This window comes from Monodon monoceros, unplaced genomic scaffold (assembly GCF_005190385.1).
Source record: "Monodon monoceros isolate NGI ecotype Baffin Bay Population unplaced genomic scaffold, NGI_Narwhal_1 Super_Scaffold_3, whole genome shotgun sequence".
Lineage (NCBI taxonomy): Eukaryota > Metazoa > Chordata > Mammalia > Artiodactyla > Monodontidae > Monodon > Monodon monoceros.
The window spans coordinates 73,574,631-73,600,293 of NW_021703780.1; the positions used below are offsets into that span (position 1 = coordinate 73,574,631).

Below are 25,663 nucleotides of genomic sequence, written 5' to 3' on the forward strand. Positions count from 1 at the left end.
CATGTGTTTGTGAGCACGTATGCGCCTCTTCGTTGGGTAGTGATATTAAATCTATTTCTTACTGAAGGTCCTGGTTAAAAACCTTTAAAAACAAGAAACAAAAAAACTCCACGAGAACCGAGGTCTTCCAACTTAAGAACCAGTGATCACTCTACTAGAAAAGGTCTTCTTTAACTTTAGTGTGAAAATAAATAAAGGTTGAAATGCAGTTTCTATTTCAAGAGGTCTGGGCTGGGATCTGAGAATCCGTATTTTGCATAGGCCTGTGGGTGATAATAAGCCACTGGTGTTGGCTTGTGGACACCTTTGAGAAGCATGGTGGAAACGCTATATCCCAGGAGAGACCTAGTTTACTGTGAAGGATATCTACATGAAGTAGGTATCAAATATATATATATTTTTTACATTTGTTAACAATTTAAATATGAATAACTAATTCTTGGAAGTGTTTAGATTAAAACAAAACCCAAAAAGCCTTCTACAGAGAATCAGCTCAACTCGCAGCCACGAAAATGTGCTCACTGTGATAGTCCTAAGAATGCAGGGACTTCTAGTCCTCATGATACGCCACACATGACAACCAATGCGCCAAGACTCCTGAGGGTTGGGATTAGTGCCCCCAAATTACAGAGGAGCAAACACATTCAAACATCTCATTTTGTCCAAGGTCATACTGCTCGAGAACAGAAGGGAATGGATTAGAACCTAGCCAATTCCTAAGGTCATGCTTCTGCTATACTCACAGCCCCACACGTGGATACTATTTGTACACATAAACATGCTTTAGACGTGACACATATACAAATGTGCATGTTAGCATTTCTCTAAGCAGTCTACAGTATTCAAGAGTCAGAGATCAGTGAGAGGAAACGAATGTGTTCATCAAACTCTAGAATTGTGTGCCTTCTGATGTGGCTCAGGCAACACCATTAATATTGTCAAAATTAAAGGGGTCTCTTCAAAACAGTCCCGTTCGATTGGGGGGAGGGAGTTACAAGGCTGGGGGCGAAGAGTGAGCAGCAAATGACAAGCACTACAAACAAGATTCCATCATCTATAACTTAGATTTCATGCAGTATATTTAGTGCAAACCCTGGCACTTTATACAAATAGCTTGTCACGTAAAGTGCAAACGACTCTCTTTTGACAAAGTGATACGGCTTTGGAGCTGGGTTAACTGCTTTATATACTGCAAAGCTCTTTAAGTGACGAATGAAAGCAGAGTCTTGAAATTACAGTGATACGGAATTACCGCACAAATTCTTTCTGGTTTGATGGGGGTTGTGGGGAGGGAGCAAAAGGATAGCATTCTGCAATTAATTAAAAAGAAAATCTGAGAGGATATGAAGTCAGAGTTTTCTAATCTTGACTCTGTAAAATGGACTTTGAAGATACTGGCACAAAATTGAGATATGGTCCCAAAAACTTCAAATGAGATGTACAATGTTGTTTAAAGATCTGGCTGAAGTGCTTCTTTTGACCTAAATTATGCCCAGCACGGGTGCAGTAATTATCTCTGCTACAGATGTTTGGTGCGCTGGCATTGAAACCTTTCGATATGTTTGATAATGTAGCTTTTTGTGTACACACACTGCTTGCCCAAGCTGTCTACATCAGTGGCATGTTCAAATGAAGCCAAATAAGTTAAAAGGCTCTGCTTTCACGCTGGCTTTATTTAGCTTGAATAAACATTGCCAGTCCATCTCATATAAAACCTCACTTCATAAATGCAGCTGCCCTGTGCTCATCTCTTAATAAGGATTTGTACAAAGAGACCGGTTGGGCAACATAGCTCTGATAGATGATTAATAAGAAATATAGGATTTCTTTCTTAAAAATGATACTATGACCATAAGAGGGAAAATTCATTATCCATAAATCAAAAGGAGCAAAGGATTTCAGTTGTATCAGAAGCCTTATCTGACTTCAATCTGACAGTTAACTTTAGGCCGTAAATGATTACATAAAAGTCTAAGTTCACCCAAGCCTGGCAAAAATAAAACTCAAAGCCCAGAAACTTCAAATAACATAAGAAAAAGTCACAGAATTTTCAACCTCAAAAAGAAATGGAGAGGAGATGTATGATAGGATGGAAACTGTGATTTCAGATGGAGGGTCTCTTTTGCTGTTTGTGTTTTTCAGAACTAGATTTAAATTTTGCAATACCTTCCAACAGAAAATAAGGTTTTGAGAGTAATGTGACCGATTTTAACTTTTTAAAGAAAACTTTTAAATTGAGATATTGCGTCTGTAAAATGTGGCCGCAAAATCTTTAACATCCCTTCCAGTGACAGGTAGGGGGTCTATCTCCTTGAGTCTGGTGGGCTCGGTAAGTACTCTGACCAAGAGAATTCAGCCGAACTTACTCTGCCCAGGTCTTAAGAAACTGTTGTGTCTCCACCTACTCTCTTAAAACACCAGCTCTTAAAGTCATGAACTGTTCTAAGGTAAGAAGTCTGACCATCTTGAGGTCAACATGTCCCGAGAAAGCCCATTTAGATAGCCCCAGGGGGTGGGGCGGGGAGAGAGAAGGCGCAGGGGAGAACCTAACTGACTTTCTGCTATTGGAGTCACCCCAGTCGAGGCACCAGACTTTACTGGATGAGATAAGCCAATCATCCTTGCGCTGCCCTTTGCGAATCCCTGACCCACACCATTGTGAGATATAATACCAACAAACTGTTTTCAGCTGTTACGTTTTTCAATGGTTTATTACACAGCAATAGGTATCCAGAACATATAGTAAGGTGGGATAATCTTAAGCGTGCCCCTCTGCATTTTTGCATATGTATACACACAGGTAACCAGGACCCAGACAGTGAAACACTGTGTTTCCATTACTCCAGAAGACTCCCTCTGCCCCTTCCCAGACAGTGCCCTCAGTAAACTACCCCCCACCTGCACACACACACACACACACACACACACACACACACACACACACGTAAGCCCTATTCTAACTTCTATCACCACTGGTCAGTTCTGTCAGTTCTTGAATTTTCCAGTACAGTACATCATACAGTAGGTACTCTTCAGTAGCCAGCTTCTTTCATTCAACTGTCTCTGAGATTCATTAATGTTGGTGCATGGGACAGTAGGTGGTACGCTTTCACTGCCGTGAAGTATTCCATTTTACAAGTCTACTACATTTATCCATTTGGTGACTGAAGGACATCTGGGCTGCTTCTAGTGTGGGCTTTTCTAAAGAAAGCTGTTATGAACATTCTTCTCCAGTCTTCTGGTGGATAAATGCATTCATTTTGGGGGTATAAACCTAGGAGTAGGGTTTCTGGACTTTGGGGTAGGGTGTATGTTGACAAAGGATGAGTTCAGATTCTGACGACTTAGGGATCTGCTCATCAGGGTTGTGTTGCAGTTTCTTCTGTCCCTGTTTCTAGCAAACATTGAGAAATAATCATGCCAAGCATTCAATTAAGCTATTTATGATTTGTCCTTCCATATTTGACCTCTCCTGGCTAACTGCACAATGGTATTGTTCTCAGCAATGTCTACTGTCATGAAGATGACGCTGTTCTTGGAAAAATCCTATCAGGCAAAGTCAACCTCTAAAATGGCATTGTAATAAATATGCAGAAATGTCACTTTTTGCATTAGCCCAAAGGTTTTGTATAGCTTAAGGATATGTGCAGTAAGCTAGCTATAAAAATAGAAACTTGACAGTGGGTATGTATGTGTGTGTCAAAATAATATTACTCTTTCTGGGAGTATGGAAGAAAAAATGACACAACACCCACCCACATGATTTTTATAGATCTGCCTCTTTGCCAGATGTCACCTTTTATAAGATGCTTTATAAAAACATGACAGTATAAGTGCAATAGTGTGTTTACTGCTTGATAAACTTTAGTAATAAATTTAGGATTGGCTGGAAATTAAAGCCTTAGGGAACCCATTCATTAAGCATTTAGGACAAGTGAATAAACAAAAAATGCAAACTGTTAAGTGCTCAATGTATGCAGATCAAGGTAATGGCAGCAAGCACTATTTCTCAGTAGGTATGTCTTACAGAAATATCTGCCAGTTTCCGTGCCACTGAGCTAAACACATTACAGCCAAACCTAAAGGATGCCGCTCGCAACGCTACAAATTGGAGTGAAAGCCAGAACCTTAACAAACGCTACAGGCTCGCTAGAAACACATTAAGCCTTTTCCTAAAGTGTTCTGTAACTCAGCACAGCATATCTTACATATGGCAAACGGCGTTTCCAACAACTATTTTTCTGAAAAGACTTCAGGAATTTCTTAAATAGCACACACTCACTATTTCCTTTATTGGTGGGGTATATATAGCAGTGTTTCTTGAAGAATACCCTGAGGATTGTTGAATTATCTATAGTGACTGGTAAAAATAGAGATTCCAGAGTCCACTCTTAATTGATTGAAACAAAATCCCTGAGTTAAGAGGCCCAAGAAACAATGTTTCATTAAGTGACTCCAAATGATTCTTATTCACAATAAAATTTGTAAACCACAGCCTTACAGGAATCTTAAAATAAATTTTCAGGGCAAAGTATATGGTTCCAGTAATGTATCAATTTTAAGTGAATAATATATATTCTTAAAACTTTAAGGTTCAATTTTTTACTCAACTTTATATTCTAAAATAATCAAACAACTTGTATCCATTTAAATTACTTTTTTCCTTATAGGTATGTATGAGGATCAATCAAACAAAGTCTAGTTAAGGACTTTTGAAAATCAATCCCTGTAACAAATACATACATCACTAAACTTTTCTGAGGATTCTATTTACTCTGGGACTCACATTTGTAATCTTTGATAAACATGAAATGCAGCAACTCTCAAAATGAAACCATCCCTTTATCAGAGGGTCTGTTAGAATTCCTCTGTTTCTCATTACATTTTTCTACTGCTTACTCTTCACAGTGAATCCCATCCATACCCAAATTTCATGGATACTGCAATAGTTAACTACCACAAAGCGACCAACAGGCAGTTTGCGTGGGATGGAACCTCATAAAAACACTAATAAAAATATTAAAATGATATTATTTTTCTGTTAACAAATCACTGCACCAAGGAGACAGCTAATATGTAGGAGAAACTGTCAAAACTCCATAGGTGCTACAGAACATTAGTACTGGGAATTACTAATCCAAGATTCCACATCGGCCACCTAAAAAAGCTCAACACAGCATGACACAATGCAGCGACAAAGCAGTATAGGATTTTCTGGACATGAGACATACGAAAAATCACCCCCCTATCAGATCACAATAAGAAGCAACGAGTGCCTGCCTCTTTCCTTGGAAATTAAAAGGAAGATTTTCTTCTCTGAAAAGAACAGCACTGAATCAAGAGTGAAACAGAAATCAGAAAAATAAACTATGGGGAAAGTTGAAGAGAAAGGTATGGGATTAGTAGAGGGAAATGTTCCTTCATAAAAAGAACCTAGTTGGGGCTTCCCTGGTGGCGCAGTGGTCGAGAGTCCTCTTCCGATGCACGGGACACGGGTTCGTGCCCCGGTCCGGGAGGATCCCACATGCCGCCGAGCGGCTGGGCCCGTGAGCCATGGCCGCTCAGCCTGCGCGTCTGGAGCCTGTGCTCCGCAACGGGAAAGGCCACAACAGTGAGAGGCCCGCATACCGCAAAAACAAACAAACAAAAACAAACAAACAAACCAAAAAAAAAAAAAAGCCTTCAGGAAGCAGTGAAATATATCAAGTAAATTCCACCCAAGTCCCAAGTCTCTGTCCTTTGGGCCTTGTCACAACACACACACCTCATCAGAAGGGTCAAAACCACAATAACTGGCATCCTGAACATGTGATGTGATGGAGGGAGCATCACGTTCCTCGTCAGCAGAACTATACTCCTGTTGGACTATAGTACTCATTACCTGACATTTTATAAGTTTATGAATCTCTGTATTAAGTTCCTATTAGCGCTGTAACAAGTTAACTATAAACTTCATGGCTTAGAATGACACAAATTTATTCTCTTACAGCTTTGGAGGCCACAAGTCTGAAGGCAGTTTCACAGGGCTGAAGGCAAGATGTTGACTGGGCTGCTTCCTTCTGGAGGCTTGAAGGGGAGAATCCATTTCCATGCCTTTTTCAGTTTCTAGTGGCTGCCTGTATTCCTTGGTTTGTGACCCCTTCTGCAATCTTCAAACAGCATCACTGCAATCTCTGCCTCTGTTGTCATATTTCCTTTTTTCTAACGCTGACTCTCTTGCCTCCCTCTTACAAAGACCCTTTGATTATGCTGGGCCCACCCAGATAATTCAGGGTATCTCAGGATTCTTTTTTTTGTTGTGTTCTGGGGTTTTTTTTGTTGTTTTATTATTATTATCATTATTATTTGTGGTACGCGGGCCTCTCACTGCTGTGGCCTCTCCCGTTGTGGAGCACAGGCTCCAGACGCGCAGGCTCAGCGGCCATGGCTCACGGGCCCAGCCGCTCGGCGGCATGTGGGATCCTCCCGGACCGGGGCACGAACCCGTGTCCCGTGCATCGGCAGGCGGACTCTCGACCACTGCGCCACCAGGGAAGCCCCTGGTTTATTTTTTAATAGATCTTTATTGGAGTATAATTGCTTCACAGTACTGTGTTAGTTGCTGTTGTACAACAAAGCGAATCAGCCATATGCATACACATGTCCCCAAATCCCTTCCCTCTTGAGCCTCCCTCCCATACCCCCTATCCCACCCCTCTAGGTCATCACAAAACACTGAGCTGACCTCCCTGTGTATGCGGCTGCTTCCCACCAGCCAACTATTTTAGATTTGGTAGTGTATATATGTCGATGCTACTCTCACTTTGCCCCAGCTTTGCCCTCCCACCCCATGTCCTCAAGTCCATTTTCTCTGTCTACCTCTTTATTCCTGCCCTGCAACTAGGTTCATCAGTACTTTTTTTTTTTTTTAGATTCCATATATGTGCGTTAGCATACAGTAGTTGCTTTTCTCATTCTGACTTACTTCACTCTGTATGACAGACTCTTGGTTCACCCACCTCACTACAAATAACTCAATTTCGTTTCTTTTTATGGCTGAGGAATATTCCATTGCATATATGTGCCACATCTTCCTTATCCATTCATCTGTCAATGGACGTTTAGGTTGGTTCCATGTCCTACTGTAAATAGTACTGCAATGAACATTGTGGTACAGGTCACTTTTTGAATTATGGGTTTCTCAGGGTATATGCCCAGTAGTGGGATTGCTCGGTCGTATGGTAGTTCTATTTTTAGTTTTTTAAGGGACTTCCATACTGTTTTCCATAGTGGTTGTATCAATTACATTCCGACCAACAGTGCAGGAGGATTCCCTTTCCACCACACCCTTTCCAGCATTTATTGTTTCTAGATTTTTTGATAATGGCCATTCTGACTGGTGTGAGGTGATACTTCATTGTAGTTTTGATTTGCATTTCTCTAATGATTAGCGATGTTGAGCATCTTTTCATGTGCCTCTTAGCTATCTGCATGTCTTCCCTGGTGAAATGTCTATTTAGGTCTTCAGCCCATTTTTTAACTGGATTGTTCTGTTTTTTTTGAAATTGAGCTTCATGAGCTGTTTGCATATTTTGGAGATTAATCCACTGTCTGTTGTTTCATTTGCAAATACTTTCTCCCATTCTGAGGACTGTCTTTTTGTCTTGTTTATGGTTTCCTTTGCTGTGCAAAAGCTTTTAAGTTTAATTAAGTCCCATTTGTTTATTTTTGTTTTTATTTCCGTTACTCTAGGAGGTGGGTCAAAAAAGATCTTGTTGTGGTTTATGTCAAAGGGTGTTTTTCCTATGTTTTCCTCTAAGAGTGTTATAGTGTCTGGTTAAGTGTTTAATCCATTTTGAGTGTACTTTTGTGTATGGTGTTAGGAAGTGTTCTAATTTCATTCTTTTACATGTAGCTGTTCAGTTTCCCCAGCTCCACTTATTGAAGAAGCTGTCTTTTCTCCATTGTATATTCTTGCCTCCTTCGTTATAAATTAGGTGCCCATAGGTGCATGGGTTTACCTCTGGGCATTCTATCTTGTACCATTGATTTAAATTTCTGGTTTTGTGTCAATACCATACTGTCTTGATTACTGTAGCTTTGTGGTATAGTTTGAAGTCAGGGAGCCTGATTCCTCCAACTCCATTTTACTTTCTCAAGATCGCTTTAGCTACTCAGGGTCTTTGTGTTTCCATACGAATTGTAAAATTTTTTGTTCTAATTCTGTGAAAAATGCCATTGGTAGTTTGATAGGGATTGCACTGAACCTGTAGATTGCTTTGGGTAGTATAGTCATTTTCACAATATTGATTCTTCCAATCCAAGAACATGGTATATTTATCCATCTGTTTATGTCATCTTTGGTTTCTTTCATCAGTGTTTTATAGTTTACTGAGTACAAGTCTTTCGCCTCCTTAGGCAGGTTTATTCCTAGGTATTTTATTCTTTCTGTTGCAATGGTAAATGGGAAGGTTTCCTTAATTTCTCTTTTTGATTTTTTGTTGTTGGTGTATAGGAATGCGAGATTTCTGTGCATTAATTTTGTATCCTGCAACCTTACCAAATTCATTGATTAGTTCTAGTAGTTTTCTGGTGGCATCTTCAGGGTTTTCTGTGTATAGTATCATGTCATCGGCAAACAGTGACAGTTTTATTTCTTCTTTTCCAATTTGTATTCCTTATATTTCTTCTTCTTCTCTGAATGCTGTGGCTAGGACTTCCAAAACTATGTTGAATAAGAGTGGCAGGAGTGGACATACTTTTCTTGTTCCTGGTTTTAGTGGAAATGCTTTCAGTGTTTCACCACTGAGAATGATGTTGGCTGTGGGTTTATCATATGTGGCCCTTATTATGTTGAGGTAGGTTCCCTCTATGCCCACTTTCTGGAGAGTTTTTATCATAAAAGGGTGTTGAATTTTGTCAAAAGCTTTTTATGCATCTATTCAGAAGATCACATGGTTTTTATTCCTTAATTTGTTAATGTGCTATATCACATTGATTGATTTGCGTATATTGAAGAATCCTTGCATCCCTGGGATAAATCCCATTTGATCATGGTCTATGATCTTTTAATGTGCTGTTGGATTCTGTTTGCTAGTATTTTGTTCAGGATTTTTGCATCTATGTTCATCAGAGATATTGGTCTGTAATTTTCTTTTTTGTGATACCTTTGTCTGATTTTGGTATCAGCGTGATGGTGGCTTCGTAGAATGCATTTGGGAGTGTTTCTCCCTCTGCAATTTTTTGGAAGAGTTTGAGAAGGATCGGTGTTAGCTCTCCTCTAAGTGTTTGATAGAACTCGCCTGTGAAGCCACCTGGTGCTGGACTTTTGTTTGTTGGAAGATTTCTTAATTACGGTTTCTATTTCATTGCTTGTGACAGGTCTGTTTATGTTTTCTAATTCTTCCTGGTTCAGTCTTGGAAAATTGTACCAAGAATTTGTCCATTTCTTTGTGGTTGTCCATTTTATCGGCATATAGTTGTTCGTAGTAGTCTCTTATAATCCTTTGTATTTCTGCAGTGTCAGTTGTGATTTCTCCTTTTTCATTTCTAATTTTATTGATTTGCGTCCTCTCCCTGTTTTTCTTGAGTCTGGCTAAGGGTTTATCAATTTTGTTTATCTTCTCAAAGAACGAGTTTTAGTTTTATTGATCCTTGCTACTGTTTTCTTCGTTTCTATTTCATTTATTTCTGCTCTGATCTTTATGATTTCTTTCCTTCTACTGACTTTGGGTTGTCTTTGTTCTTCTTCCTCTAGTTGTTTTAAGGGTAGGGTTAGATTGTTTATTTGAGGTTTTTCTTGTTTCATTAGATCAGATTGTATTGCTGTAAACTTCCCTCTTAGAACTGATTTTGCTGCATCCCATAGGTTTTGGGTCATCGTGTTTTCATTGTCATTTGTTTCTAAGTATTTTTTTAATTTCTTCTTTGATTTCTCCAGTGATCTCTTGATTATTTGGTAGCACACTGCTTACCCTCCATGTATTTGTGTTTTTTACAGTTTTTTTCCTGTCACTGATTTCCAATCTCATAGCATTGTGGTCAGAAAAGATGCTTGATACGATTTCAATTTTCTTAAATTTTCCAAGGCTTGATTTGTGACCCAAGATGTGATGTATCCTGGATAAAGTTCCAAGTGCACTTGAGAAGAAAGCATATTCTGCCACTTTTGGGTGGAATGTTCTATAAATATCAATTAGATCTATCTGCTCTATTGTGTCATTTAAAGCTTGTGTTTCCTTCTTTATTTTCTGTTTGGATGATCTGTCCATTGGTTTAAGTGGGGTGTTAAAGTCCCCTACTATTATGGTGTTACTGTCGATTTCTCCTTTCATGGTTGTTAGCATTTGCCTTATATATTGAGGTGCTATGTTGGGTGCATAAACATTTATAATTGTTACATTTTCTTCTTGGATTGATCCTTCGATCATTAATGTAGTGTCCCTCCTTATCTCTTGTAACAGTCTTTAAAGTCTATTTTATCTGATACAAGTATTGCTATTCCAGCTTTCTTTTGATTTCCATTTGCAGGGAATATCTTTTTCCATCCCTTCACTTTCAGTCTGTATGTGTCCCTAGGTCTGAAGTGGGTCTCTTGTAGACAGCACATATACAGGTCTTGTTTTTTTATCCATTCAGGGAGCCTGTGTGTTTTGGTTGCAGCATTTAATCCATTCACGTTTTAGGTAATTACCAATATGTATGTTCCTATGACCATTTTCTTAATTGTTTTGGGTTTGTTTTTGTGGGTCTTTTTCTTCTCTTGTGTTTCCCGCTTAGAGAAGTTTCTTTAGCATTTGTTGTAAAGCTGGTTTGGTGGTGCTGAATTCTCTTAGCTTTTGCTTGTCTGAAAAGCTTTTGACTTCTCAATCGAATCTGAATGAGATCCTTGGTGGGTAGAGTAATCTTGGTTGTAGGTTTTTCTCTTTCATCACTTTAAGTATATCCTGCCACTCCCTTCTGGCCTGCAGAGTTTCCACTGAAAAATCAGCTGATAACCTCATGGGGATTCCTTTGTATGTTATTTTTTTTTTCCCTTGCTGCTTTTAATATTTTTTCTTTGAATTTAATTTTTGTCAGTTTGATTAATATGTGTCTTGGTGTGTTTTCCCTAGGGTTTATCCTGTATGGGACTCTCTGTGCTTCCTGGACTTGGGTGACTATTTCCTTTCCCATGTTAGGGAAGTTTCCAACTATAATCTCTTCAAATATTTTCTTTTTTTTTCTCTTCCTCTTCTGGGACCCCTATAATTCGAATGTTGGTGTGTTTAGTGTTGTCCCAGAGAGCTCTGAGATTGTCTTCAATTCTTTTCATTCTTTTTTCTTTATTCTGCTCCTCGGCAGTTATTTCTACCATTTTGTCTTCCAGCTCACTTATTCGTTCTTCTGGCTCAGTTATTCTGTTATTGATTCCTTCTAGTGTATTTTTTTATTTCAGTTATTGTGTTGTTCAACTCTGTTTGTTCTTTAGTTCTTCTAGATCTTTGTTAAACATTTCTTGTAATTTCTCAATCCGTGCCTCCATTCTATTTCCGAGATTCTGGATCATCTTTACTATCATTACTCTGAATTCTTTTTCAGGTAGATTGCCTATTTCCTCTTCATTTATTTGGTCTGGTAGGTTTTTACCTTGCTCCTTCATCTGTGACTTATTTTTTTGCTGTCTCTTTTTCTTTCTTTCTTTCTTTTTAATGAGTGGGAGTTCCTGTTTTACTGTTTGTTTGGCCTGAGGCTTCCGACACTGGAGTTTGTAGGCTATTGCGTAGAGCTGGGTCTTGGTGCTGAGATGAGGAACTCTGTGAGACCTCACTCTGATGAACATTCCGTGGGGTCTTAGGTTCTCTGTTAGTCCGGTGGTTCAGCCTCGGAGCTCCCACCGCAAGAGCTCTGGCCCAACCCTGGACTCGTGAACCAAGATCCCGCAAGCCATCGGTTCGCTTCGGGGCTCCTCCCATCTCCTTGGGTGTCAGAGTTTTCCACCACCAGCCGGCAGGCACCCTAGTTGTAGGGAGACTCTAACTCCATGTCTTCCCACACTGCCACCTTGACTCCGCCTGTCATCTCCAGATTCTTAATCACATCTGCAAAGACCCTTCTGCCACAGAAGGCAACATTGACAGGCTCCAGGAACTAAGAATGTGAGCCTATTTGCAGGCCATTATTCAACCTCCACAATCTCTGAATTTTCCTTTGAAAACTTATTCATTTACTCATTCATCTACCCACCCACTGACCCCCCTTCACTCCACAGGAGTTGGTTGGTCAGGCCATACATTATGGCCAAGCAAACCGTATGCGATGAATTTTCAAAAGATGTGCTGACACATCCTGATCAATATGTAAAATTGATTTTTACCTCAAATGAGTATACGTTCTCACAGGATGATGTTTCTCAGAAACAAACAAACAAACATTGAGCAGAGTAGGTGATAGAGTACTGTACAGATTAGGATATCTAGCTGCCAGTAAAAGGGCAGAGACAGTGCTTAACATTAAAGGCATGCTAGAGAAATGTATCAGATTTTCTGGAATGTACAGACCGTGTTTACAGGAAGATAAAGGAATTTCCCTTATAAGCATGTTAAAGACCATGTCAAGGACAGAAAATGGCCCAACTCAAACTGCAGCAGGTCCACAGTGAGACCAAATGAATAAAGTATCAATAATAACTGTGGAAGCTTCCAGAGATGCTGTGGCAAGCTGTTCCTTTCCAGTGGTGATTTTACTGTAATTATCGTAATGTGTTTTGGGTTGCCGACTTTCTGCCTTTTCTTACCAGTATGGACCCCTGGTCCTGGGGATGGAGGCATCTTTCCATAATCTTTTGGGTGGAGGCTGGGCAGGGGGGAAAATGCCTATGTATCACAGGATTCTTTTAGGAAGGAAAAGAGGGAAACTCTTTCAGTTAATCCACTAAGAGGGGGCACCAGAGCATCTCTGCACAAAAACACAGTCACTTGGGGCTCTTGGTACCTCGGTTTAAAGTGCTCCACAGGATGGCAGCTTATGCCTGAATTTCTCCCACACAAGGTCGGTCCCTCTCAAGTGAATTTCCATATGTACAACCCAGTCCCTATTTCAAGTAAAACCATTTCAAGTAAACTTTTCAAATTCAGTGAAAATCATCCAGCCATTCTCACACTTTCGTGAAAACAATGACAACGTGAAGCTTCCCCTTTATTTTTAGTTTGTTTGTCCTGTGTAAAGTTCTAGAAGCAAGCACACTCACTAAAGGAAAAGAAGAGCTGGAGGTGGGGGGGGTGCACAGGGAGACAGTGGCAACATTACTGCGAGTAGTGTGAAGAAGAAAGTATTTTCAGGACAAAACCTCAAAATAAAATTTGAGTGCCCCAAGTAAACACAAATGAAGCAACAACAAGTGACAAAAATGGCTAACTGGAGATAAATTTTTTTCTACATTTCTAATCACATCACAAATAGTCTCCAATAAAGAAGCACTTTAACAGGTGCACACTAAAAAGAATGCTTTTTACTTTGATTTAAATTCAAGTGTTATGCCTTGTCCAACAACTGTAATGGGAGAAAGACTGTATATCCTGAATGCTACATTTGAACTAGGTGGCAATTCTCTTCCTGGTATCAATTTCAGACATTCATATAAATCTTTAAAAAAAATGATAAAGTTACTGACCTAAAAGCATCCAATAAGTAAACATATACACATTTCTATAAAATGTGTGCTATAAATCAAAAATTACAAGTAACATAGAAGGAAAGATGGATATTTATAATTAGTGAGATATAAATTTGAAATAGGGGAACTTATTAATATTTTAATCTTTCTGATAATTCTTTCAAACTACCTAATATATTTATACCAGCAAATATTGCCTCAAGGACTCAAATGAAATCTAAATCATAATGATCACCCATTTAACTAATTTATTAAATCAAACATGTTCAATTATACACTAAATCTAATGATATGACCAGAATGAAGGCAGAGCTACAAATTTCAGTGAGAATTAAGAATATTATTAAAGGTCTTTTAACTTGTTATCTACTTGATCAGGGATACCCAAAACATGCTTGGCCCTCTTAGTTCTCTAGGATCAGGGTTTCCCCAACCAAAGATAATAGTTACCATAGCATTTGCTACATGGTACCCACCTTTCAAAGAATAGACAGCCAATATCTCATCTAATTCTTCAAGCAACTTGAGAAAGAGAGGTGTCCCTGTCCACACTTTCGATATGAGGAACCAAGCATTGAGAGATTAATAACTTGCTCAAGATTACAGAACTAGTGGTTGACAGAAGAACCCCAAAGCCTATAGAGAAATTGCTGAAATCCAAGGACTTCCTGTATATAAAAGGTACCCATCCAGGCTTCTCAACATAGATTCCATGTCAGAATTTCCCATGGAAGTTTTTAGAAAAATACTTGTCCAGGCACACTTGTCCATACACATCTCCAAGTCATCATGATGTCTACTGTATGTGCAGAAGTTCTAGTCTCTGTATTTCAAGAGATCCTGGGGGTACATTAGGACTGAAACTCCTGTTTTTTAGTAACAGTAGATCACAACGGTATCATAACTACTTGAAATAGATGACATGTCTACAATGTTAAGGTGCTTTCACATATGTGACCACATGTGACATAACATTAACTTGGCAAGGGTGACAGGGAGACACTGGTTGTTATACCCAACTAAGGTTTGAGCCAACTGACACAAAGGAAGCATTGAGGCAGGAGATAGATGCGCTCCAGGTTAGACGTTTACAGCCAGACTCCTGTTTATACTTCCAGATAAAAATAACAACAGAGTAAATAACTGGACTTTGCCTCTGGTGGACTAGTTAAGATAACAGTAATGGCAGGGGCAGAGAGGAGCTGAGCCCTGCCCAGATAAGAGATAAAGGGAATCACGTAAGTGATTCAAACTATCACTCTCTCTCTGAGCCCGCCCATGAGTGTCTATTCACACATACTCTTTTTCCTCCTAATGAACACTTTACTTGTTTCACTACTTTCTATCTTTTTGTGAAAATTCATTTCTACAAAGCCAACGGGCCAGGGCCTTGTCACTGGCCTTGTGGTCTAGTGGCTAGGATTCAGCGCGCTCACTGCCGCGGCCTGACTTCAATCTCCGGTTGGGGAACGAAATCCTGCTTCAAGCTGCTACAGGTTGAGGCCACCCAAAATCAGCACCAACTTCCTGACCTTGGAGGCAACTCAAACATTCTACAACCCTGTCCTTCTGTTTCATTAACAAGAAGTCTAAGGTCCAGAGAGGTACCCTGACTTTCTCAAGATCACTCACTAGAAAACAAGGGTGCTCATTAGAATTCAGCTCCTAAAATTCCATATGCAATGCATTACTTCCAGTACCCTTGGCCTGCCCCCAGCCTTCTTACTTTAAGCACCGTTTTCCTGTTATTTTCACTCTGCCAATCACACAGATAATAAACAGAGAATGAGAATTTTGGAGCTGAAAGATTCCTACTGGGCAATTTTGAGTACTTCCTGAGGGCCATACACTTTCATATGTTGTCTTGTTAGACCACAGTGATCCAGTGTCCCCAAAGCTGCAGAAAATGTGACTTGCTCCAGGTCACACTGCAGGACTGAAGCAAGGCCAGGACCCTGGGGTCTCCAGACTTCACACCAGGAGGCCGAGTGCACCGGAAGCAGTTCCCCAACCACAGTCACCTTCATGGTTTTGGTCACATCTTACGCCCCCTGTACTATCACTTGGTGTTTATTTTCTTTACATCTGCTCAGTTTGTCTTTAAATTACTTTGAAATATTCTATCTCTACTAGCAAACCAGTATCACCTACCACAGATAGAGAGTTAACCTTGTTAACCTTGAAACAAAAGAGATGTTAAACTCTTGCTAGAAGGGATCCCTGCCTGAGGCTCCGAGTTTTCCCTCGTGAATACAGGCATCAGTGAAGTGCATGTGATGATCACGAGCCTTCTAGATATTCATGAATTCACTCCAAAGGTCATATAAAAGTGACCAGATTATTTCCACAGGGTTAATATGTCCCTCTAATTCTCATTCTTAGTACTCAAAGAACATGTCAGCACTTTATACGCAGAGAGTAAAATACCAACCTGGAGTTTTTTCATATTATTCATATACGTATTTTTATACATGATTAAAGGAAGGAAAACATGATGGAAATTTAGAAATATGAAGGCATGATACATATCTTATAATTACATTTTACTGTGTTCTGTTAAGTGACCAGAGGGTTTTTGAAGACACAGATGCTTCCAAATTAAATTATCATTATTAAACCCCTTAAGCCTCACATTAACTTTAGACTGTCACTAGAAACTTTTGATAAATTAAATAATATGCAGTATATAAGCATTAGACATAGTTTAATATATTTAAAATAGATTCTTAGTTTAATATATTTAAAATAGATTCTTACACATCTCTAAGCGCAAACTAAGACTTGAAATGTTTTAAATACAGTTTTCCTTTAGTGAAAATGTTTTGTTTTGATTTGTTTTTCAGAAATCTAATTAATGAAAGCTACAGAGCAGTAATCTAGCATAGAGAAATGCCTTGAGAGTTGGGATTTTTTAATGCTTACCATTAAATTCATTCTGTTGCTAAAAATGATTTTACTTTGAATCTAATAGGATTTGGTGAATAAAATAACAATGTGAATATGTAGCTAAATTTCCAATAGAAGAAATTTCACATGTAATAAACCAAACCAAAAGGGAATTAATAATACAGAGTCAAACTACAATGTCCACTTCAGAATGAAATTGAATCAGTGCTCCTTGCCCTGCAAGGAGGGTATTTGTTGAAGCAAAGGGGACCAAGAAGATTAGCTTTACAGGATAATCATGTTATGTTATGTTTTACTGAACGTACCTGCATTTTGAACTATACAATTGTTTTTGTAATGTTTCCAAATGTATATAATCATCAGCCATGTAATGGTAGGTTTCTACTTAAGTTCTGCAATCAAAGGAGAACAGAAATCAAATACATCTAGTGTGGGCACTTCACATCACTTAAAACAAAACAGATAAGCATTTGACCATCAGCTAGCAGTAAATTTACCAATGTACTAAATTTTACACGCATCCCCCTGCCCGATCATACAGTAAATGGTAATTACTTTATATTGAAAAGATGCACAGGGACTTCCCTGGTGGTCCAGTGGGTAAGACTCGACACTCCCAATGCAGGGGGCCTGGGTTCAATCCCTTGTCAGGGAACTAGATCCCACATGCATGCCACAACTAAGAAGCCCGCATGCCGCAACTAAGACCCAGTGCAGCCAAAATAAAGAAAGAAATATTTAAAAAAAGAAAGAAAGAAAGAAAGATGCACAGTCTCCCTCACCAGAATTCTCTCCCTTTGCCAAGAGCTACCAGCAGTAGTAACCATCAGCTAAGGGATGGGGCTGGAGTAAAACATATTCCTTCGCTGTGACCATATCTCCCCTCCGTTGAAGAAAAGACATGTAAAAATGCTTTCTAGAGGAAGCATTTTCTGAGGCTAAAGAAATACCTCCATTTTTCCCACCGCCTTTTTATTAGTGGACCCCAATAACTGAAAAATCACACTCTACTTTCCGGATTTAAAATTGATAGAACCTGGCAATGTTAATTATGTAAGTGAGAGGAGACAAGAAGTGGAAAATGCCGGAAGCAAATGTGGAAAATGAGGCTCAAGCTCTCCTCACTGAGTCTTCCCAGCCACTTCATGTACATTACACTCACTTCAGATATACTGTAGAATTCTTCCAAAGATTAGAGACAAGAATATGGATTTTTAAACACACCCAGGTTTGAGATCCACTACTACGTCCTGACTGAATAACCTGTTGCTACTGTATTAGGTTCCCAGAGGAAACAGAATCCACCTCAGATGGTCCAAAAGCAGAGGCTCTATTGAAGTGTTATTAACAGAGGAGCAAGTAGGGAAAGGAACCAGCAAGGGACATGGAGGCACTCAGAGTAGCAACAGCAGGAAGCCTGGGCATCCCTGCTCCCCAGAAGGCAAGGGGAGGCAATGGTTATACCACAGCCCAGGGAGGCTGGGCTGGATGTGGGCGACCAGGAAGGGTAGCCATGGTCAACTGCAGTGTTCGGTCAGGGGAGACAATCCCAACTGCTTTCTGCTTCAGTCCTCCAACTTCTTGCCTAACCATCACGTTAGTCAATCCCAGATCCAAGGGAGACTGGGCAGTGTAGTACACAGGACAGAAAGGGGCAGAGACTGGACAGAGAATAGGGCAGAAGGGGCAGAGGCAGGGATGTGGGTGAAAGTGGCAGAGTAAGCAACACACTGATCAATGACAATCAAAACAAAATCATCCTGGCTGAGTACAGACATGAATCTCTGAAATTCCATACACTCTTACACAGAAGATTACAAAAAAGACCAATGATCAGGATGTTCTCCACGGGTGCACAATGACCTATTCCAAGCCAAAACTCTGTCCTGATTTATGCTGTGGTCTTTTCAAGGGGGAGCTTCCCCACCCAGGTCACAGTCTTCAAATATTGGAACCAACAGTCCCCCTGGAGTCAGCAATAAATGAAAATGGTGCCTTTAATTTCAAATTATTAAGTAACACATTGATGAATAACCATGGCATGATTAGTTAGTTCAGGACCTCAGTGCACAATGGAAGAATCCATCCATTACCTGCTCGAGTAATTCTTTCGTCCCAGCAACTTTAAAAACAACCAAGGAAAATTACTGTCCTTAGTGAAGCCTAGTGAATTTCATATGCATTTAATTAGGTAACTTACAGCTCAAGGAGGAGAACCATGGCAAATAGTTGTTCTTTTCGAATTAGAAGAATAGACTATTCCACGGGCAATATTGATGTTTCTCCTACCTACTTACACAGGAGTTTTCCTACTTTTTTTTTTTTTTTTTAGTTTAGCTAACTGTTTTAACATTTAATGAAGCTTTTGTGACCACTGTTCTCTGGCTGAAAAAAACAGCCACGAGCAGCCTCCCTACGGGCAAAATACACCTTACTCCTCACCAGCGGCCATTGGCGAGCCACACCACCACCAGAGGATTTTAACAAAAACATCTTATGCGCAAACAGAAAAACAAACCGAGAATATGGATCACCAGGCAATGCCTCTACTGATCATAAAGGTGCTTTACCTTAACCTACAGTAATGATCCTAGCCCAGCGGCTCAGAGTAGGCACTTCACTTCTTTTAAACCAAGGAACAACCTGAAGTGGGATAAATGAGTTAGACTTGGGGAGGAGGTTTAGTGGGGAACTAGCCGCAGAAAGTACAGAATCTTGAGACCGTACAGCTATTCCGTTTGCATTTCTACCTGTCTTCAAGGGAACGTCCAAGCAAAGAAGGGTAGTGGGAACCAAGCTGGCTGCCCTGTTTGTGATTCCCTCTATCTTAGTGTGTCCCCTCCTCTGATGCCCCCGGCCGCTTCACACACAGATGAAGAAACTCAGAGGATGACACACATTTTGTAGCTACTAGTGAAGTATATATATATGTGTGTGTGTGTGTGTGTGTGTGTGTTAACGTTTCTATAGATCTTTAAAATTTTTTGTGCCATATACGGCAAGTAAACATTCCTACTGTAGACAAGGACCAAAAGGCAAAGACAAAACCATTTTATTTGGTATGATCAAGATTAAAAATTCACTGCCTTGGAATTTCAGATAATTTATAGTTGACTGTGGTAAGCTACATAATGGATCTGATGAGCTCATCAATATTTTTGGCAAACATGGCTGTGCAATGTGGCGATAACATATTTCCAATCTCTAGGTCTTGATAATTCACTCTGTGTTTCACAAACAATCGGGCTCCTAGGTTTCCAAGGGATTCTAAGCACATCGCTCAGACTGACAGAGCAAGTATTCCAGACAATTGGTTCCCTGAGGTCAAGACAGTGATGCTCGATCAGGATTCAAACGGGTCATAAACCCTTCATGGATCTCTCTCAAGTGGGTGGTGATGTCTCCCTAGGGCCGCTCATCATTTGCTACTACAGTCAAGCACTTGTCATTATAGACAAACACCCCGTCAGTCTTAGGTACTCATCCAATCAAGTCTTACTGCAACCAGGGAAGAGAACCCGCAGTACAAAGAAGTCCAAAGAGAAAAATTAGGCATGCGTGTCTATTGAGGCTTGACTGCTCACTGCTATGCACTTCATTTCTCTATCTGCGCTTTCAGCATTACCACAAAATTCAGCACCTGTTTACCTATTCTGACTGCAGACATCTAAATCGTTCTAGGACCATATATATCAAAAGCCCTAAAACACCAAACCCATTTCTAGGAATTTATCCTAAGGAAGTAACTGGACAAGTGCCTAAAAGATGTATGTACAAGGTTGTTTGCTGCTGTGTTCTTTACAGAAGCAAAAGACTGGAAACACATCAATCTCAGTTTCGTTGTCCCCTGAGCTGGACTGCAAAATGTTATTTACACCTGTCACAATTACATCTTGCCACCTAATGCCAGGAGCAGACTACAGACGGCTTTCAGCTAAAGGAACATCACAGTCCTGAGTGCTCTGGAAAACAGAAAGCCAACGTTGTACGTATTTTAAAGCAGAAGCTCCAGCCCCCCGTCTTGCTCACATCTCTTAGTTCCCTGAAAGGTGGCCAGACCTAATTTTTATTGTACAAAGAGCACGTCAACCACTCCTTATTAAAAGTTCTTCCAAGTCTTTCTGTCGCACCAGGCCCCTCTGCATGCCTGGGCATGGGTTTGAAGACCCTGCATGATCTAAGTCTTTCTTACTTCCCAGCCCACCTACCCTACTGCCGCTCCTGTCCTCTCCCACTCTGTGCTCCAGCCACACTGGATTTCACCAAGCACTCTTACCTTTAGGCCTCTGCACATGCTGTTCATTCATTCGGCGTGGAATGCCCTTCCTTAACTTCCTCAGCCCAGCTACTGCAACCTGCCCTGTCATTCTCAGAGGCCTGTCCTCACTCCTCTCCCACTCTTTCCATGGGTGCGCCCGGTGTCCTCCCCCCATGCATGTGTTTCCACGCTTGTTGGTACCTTACACATGATATTGTAACTGTCTGTTTTCTTATCTGTCTTCCCCGTGGCACTCTTAAGCACCTTGGAGGCAGAGAATTTGGCTTGCTCATGTTTCAGAAGACAAAAAATAAATTTGGGGGCCATCTCCAACCTCTACTCCCGCGTCTGGCCTGGGTTGCTGGTCCTCAGTGGTTTCTTTCTCACTCCCAATTCCTCAATGGAGAAACAGACTCCACTGACTCAGGAAGCCACTCTCAGAGTTGCTGCTCCTGCCTTTCCCACATTATTAAGGTGCAATAGTCCTGAATGCACAGGCCCCTCCTCACCAGCTCTATTATGTACACAAAATGAGGGGTGGGTCGAACAGAGGAGATGCAAAGTAGGACAAGTACCATTAGGCTATTTTATTCCTCAGTGCTTATTAAGCATCAGAATGCCACAGGTGTGCGTGGATTTACCTCTACTACATGCCAGTGCCGCTCTAAGCCCTTTACATACATTGACTCGTGTGGTATTCACAGCTACCTGAGGAGGCATGTCCCACTACTATCTCTACTTCAGATAGGAGAGGTTAAAAAAAAGCACTTACAATCTCCAAGCTTTTAAATGGCAAAGCCAGGATGGGAACCGAGACAGCTTGGCTGCCCCATCTGTGCCTTTGAACACCAACCAGTGCTGCCTTTCCAACATACCTGAGGTGATTTAGCCCCTGGGCCTAGATAAAGGAGATGGCTTAGACTAGACTATCTCAGCAGCGGAGGAAAATTTGAGCCCGTGGTATCATCAAGAGAGAAAGCCGACTGAGGAACAGGAAGGCTATCAAATGGACAGAGTGGAACAGTAACTGACAAAGATGAGAGGGACAAACTAGCCCAACAGTCGCATCATTTTCCTCCCCAAGGGCGTGGCATGAGCTGGGAATAGATGTTAATAATCACACCACTTCTGAATCTCACCTATGCAGGCAGAGCCTGTGGGAGCCTCCAAGGGGCTAAAGGGATGGCCAAGTAACTCACTGGGTGATTTTCCTCCCACTGCTATCATGCCAGGGATCCCATGGTACAAAAAGGCAACTATTTTGGGAAGAACCACTTTTAACAATCCAAGGCTTTGGATATCCAACTTCTACCCCTCTAAGCCATCCCTTGACTCCCTCCACCTCTACCACAACCAGGAATTTGCTCTCCAGAAACAAAGATGACAGAAATAAAGCAGAAACACAGAGATGCTATCACAGCTGACTCAGAGAAACATTTGTACCTGCCCCCCCCTTATCTCAAAACTTGGCTTGACTGACATCGACTGCTCATGGACATCACTTAACAAGATTCTAAAAACATGAGGAAAAATTTATTTAAAGAACTCTCCATTTCCAGGATCCTATGACTGTATTCCAAGGTAATAAAATATAAATGAGAATAAAGAACAAGCTAATAAACTGAACTGAAGGCTGCATTTCAATAATAAGGTTTGGGAGCCACTTACTAACCACGTGTATCTCACTCTCATGACTTAGATCATGGGCTAAATTACTTAACAGAAATGGAAGCTCATGCTGCTTCTGTTACCCAATGCAGATGCTTTTTGGAGTTGAACAATGTGGCGTTTGCTTCAGAGCGCTTGTATCTAATCAATATGTAATGCTAAATGTGATTTAAAATCAATTTAATTGTACTCTTGCTCTCCCATGAGTCAAGGGGGAAACAAAGGTAACATTTGAGATATGAAACCATTCAACTATTTCCCAAAGAAGGCACAGATCTCTTGCTTCTAATGTAGTCTAAGACGTAGATACAGTTGGTTCATACTACAAACTTCACATTAGGAAAAGAATTGTGCTGAAGCAGCTAGGATATTGTACCCTAAAAGGTATATGTCAACTCTGTTTCTTTTCTTTCAAACAATTTAACTATTAAAAGCTTCCTCACTTGTTATAAATGTTTTCCAAATTACAGGAAATTTAAAAAGAAAAAGGATATAATAATACATGTAAAACATATATTTAATTTCCTATAGCATTATGTATTTCCTAAGTATAAGGATCCCTATATGTAATATTTGCTACCCTACATATTTTCTGTATATAATTTGTAGCAATTATACACACACACAGATAGCTAACCTTGAGTGTTTACAATGGTCTGGACTTGGCGACACCCATAGCATCCATCCATCTGACCAATAGTTACCGACTCCCAACTCCGTGCCAGGTTATATTATTTACACTCAAAGAAAATTAGGCTGAGAGAGCTTTGAAAAGTAGCCAGTTGAGGACTCAAATATCTAATGATGCAACAGAATCCAGAAACTCTATCTTATATAAGGATGTTTACACAACCAAAACAGCCAGTAAGTTTCCCTTGAGTTTCAGTCCAAATTTCAAGTGTCCTACTTATAAAAATTACATATTAATTAAACCAACTGACTATTCGTGGTTAACATAAATATAGCCTCTGAGTAATGCTTACTATTTTTTTTCTGTGTACATTCAAACAACTGTGCAGTTACGGTTCTTAACAAACAGAATTTTTTAATGCCTTTTCTAACAGCGATTGAAAATAGCCCTATAAAACATACCCACGTAAAATCTGCCTTTTTTAAAAACTTGGATTTAATTTACAAAACTATGAAATAACAAAGTAAAGTTGTATTAAAAGACCACCTAAAGTTCTAGTTGAAGTTAATTAGGATAGAAATACTTTGTTATATAAGAATAAAGCAAATGACTGAGTTACACCCACAGGATAACCCACCCTCTGATTTGTAAAGTTCAAAACAAAGAAGTAGTTCACAAGAAAATTGGTCAATTTTATGGTTTATGTGTTGGAATAGAGACAAAATGACATAACTCTCATAAAATTAGAATTTAAAAATGTCCTTAGAAGTTGTCACAATTTGAGCAAGGAAAACCTGAATTGCACCAAAAGTCTCTAGAAAAATTTTAACCCTAAGTATAGTCTTACAAATGGTCCCAAATTAATATTCCCTCTTCACCACAGTTTCAGAATAAACTGGGTTGATGCCAGGCAATGCAGTAGATATGCTGATGATCTCTACTGGGTATTTGATAATCTTTCCTTTACATTCTGGCAAAATACCCTCATAGGCTCAAAATTGGTTCACTATGCCCTAAATAAGGATCTAGAGTTGCACTGTCCAGTGGGGTAGCCACTGGCTACATGTCATGATTGCACCCGTGACATGTGGTCAGTCTATACCATATGCTCTAAGTGTAAAATACACAATGGATTTCAAAGACTCATTACAGAAAAAGAATACAAAATATCTTATTAAATTTTATACTGATTACACATTTAAGTATTACACATTACACATTTTAGATATACTGAATTGAATAAACTATATTAAAATTAAATTCACCTATTTACCTTTTTACTTTTTAAATGTGACAATTAGAAGATTTTAAAATTACGTTTGTGGCTTACATTTTATTGGGCGGTACTGGTATAGAGGGTTAAAAAAAAGAAAAAAGATGGTGAGCTCCCATTTCTGGCTAAGAACTTATTTTTTTTTAATATGTTAAATTACCAGTTACATTTTTTCAGATTAAATGTGCACATTTTAACACAGAACATATTCTGACAGATCTGACAGAAAACATGAAAAACGTGTGCTTTGTATCATTACGATTATTTTTCAGATAACAACAGCTGTTTGCCTATACAAGCAAGAGACTGTTTTTCCACATACCACCAAGTACCAGCATTCAATCACGAAAGAAAACTAATTCTCCCTGGGTTTTCCCCACATGCTGTACATCGGCAGCAAGCTGTGCATTCGTATGTACTCTGAAAATCTGAACCAAGTCGGGTCTGCTTCCCGGCTGACTACTTTGCCCCTTCTCTCTTAACATGGCAAATACAAAATGCTTGCACTGGGCTGACTCAGAAGCAAGTGAATCACTAAGGCCTATACAAAACCCCAACTGGACAGGTGAGCACCATTTCTGCTCTTCCTTACTCACAAAGGAGATTAGAAGACATCCATCTCTTGGCGGACTATGAAAGCACTGGGCAAAAGTCAACTGTTAAAGAACATATTCTTTGTCTTATGACACTGAAGAATCGCTTGAAAGTCTCTCACAAATCTCAAGATTCCATCGATCACACTGTGTGGTCAAGAACCACCTCACCTGTCAAAACCTAATTAGATCTGTGCTACTCAAAATGGAAGCCAACAGTCACATGTGGCTATTTAAGTTTAAATTACTTAAAATTAGAAATGCAGTTCCTCAGTCTCAGTAGGCACATTTTAAAAAAAATTTATTGAAGTATAGTTGATTTACAAGGTTGTATTAATTTCTTCTGTACAGCAAAGTGATTCAGTTATACATATATATTCTTTTTCACATTCTTTTCCATTATGGTTTATCACAGGATATTGAATATGGTTCGCTGTGCTACACCGTAGGACCTTGTCTATCCATCCTATGTATACTAGTTTGCATTTGCTAATCCCGAACTCCCAATCCTTCCCTCCCCTCCCCACCTTGGCAACCACAAGTCTGTTCTCTATGTCTGTGAGTCTGTTTTGTAGATATGCTCATTTGCATCATATTTTTGTTTCCACATATAAGTGATATCATATGGTATTTGTCTATCAGTAGGCACATTTCAAGTGTTCAGTAACCACATGTGGCTGCTGGCTACTATAGAGGATGG

General features: G+C 39.8%; 1 protein-coding gene across 19 annotated transcripts in view; it reads right to left on the minus strand.

The window, feature by feature from the left end:
• Nucleotides 1-25,663, minus strand: part of FHIT (fragile histidine triad diadenosine triphosphatase) — a 1,443,555-nt gene that overhangs the window by 561,527 nt on the left and 856,365 nt on the right. The window lies entirely within an intron of this gene.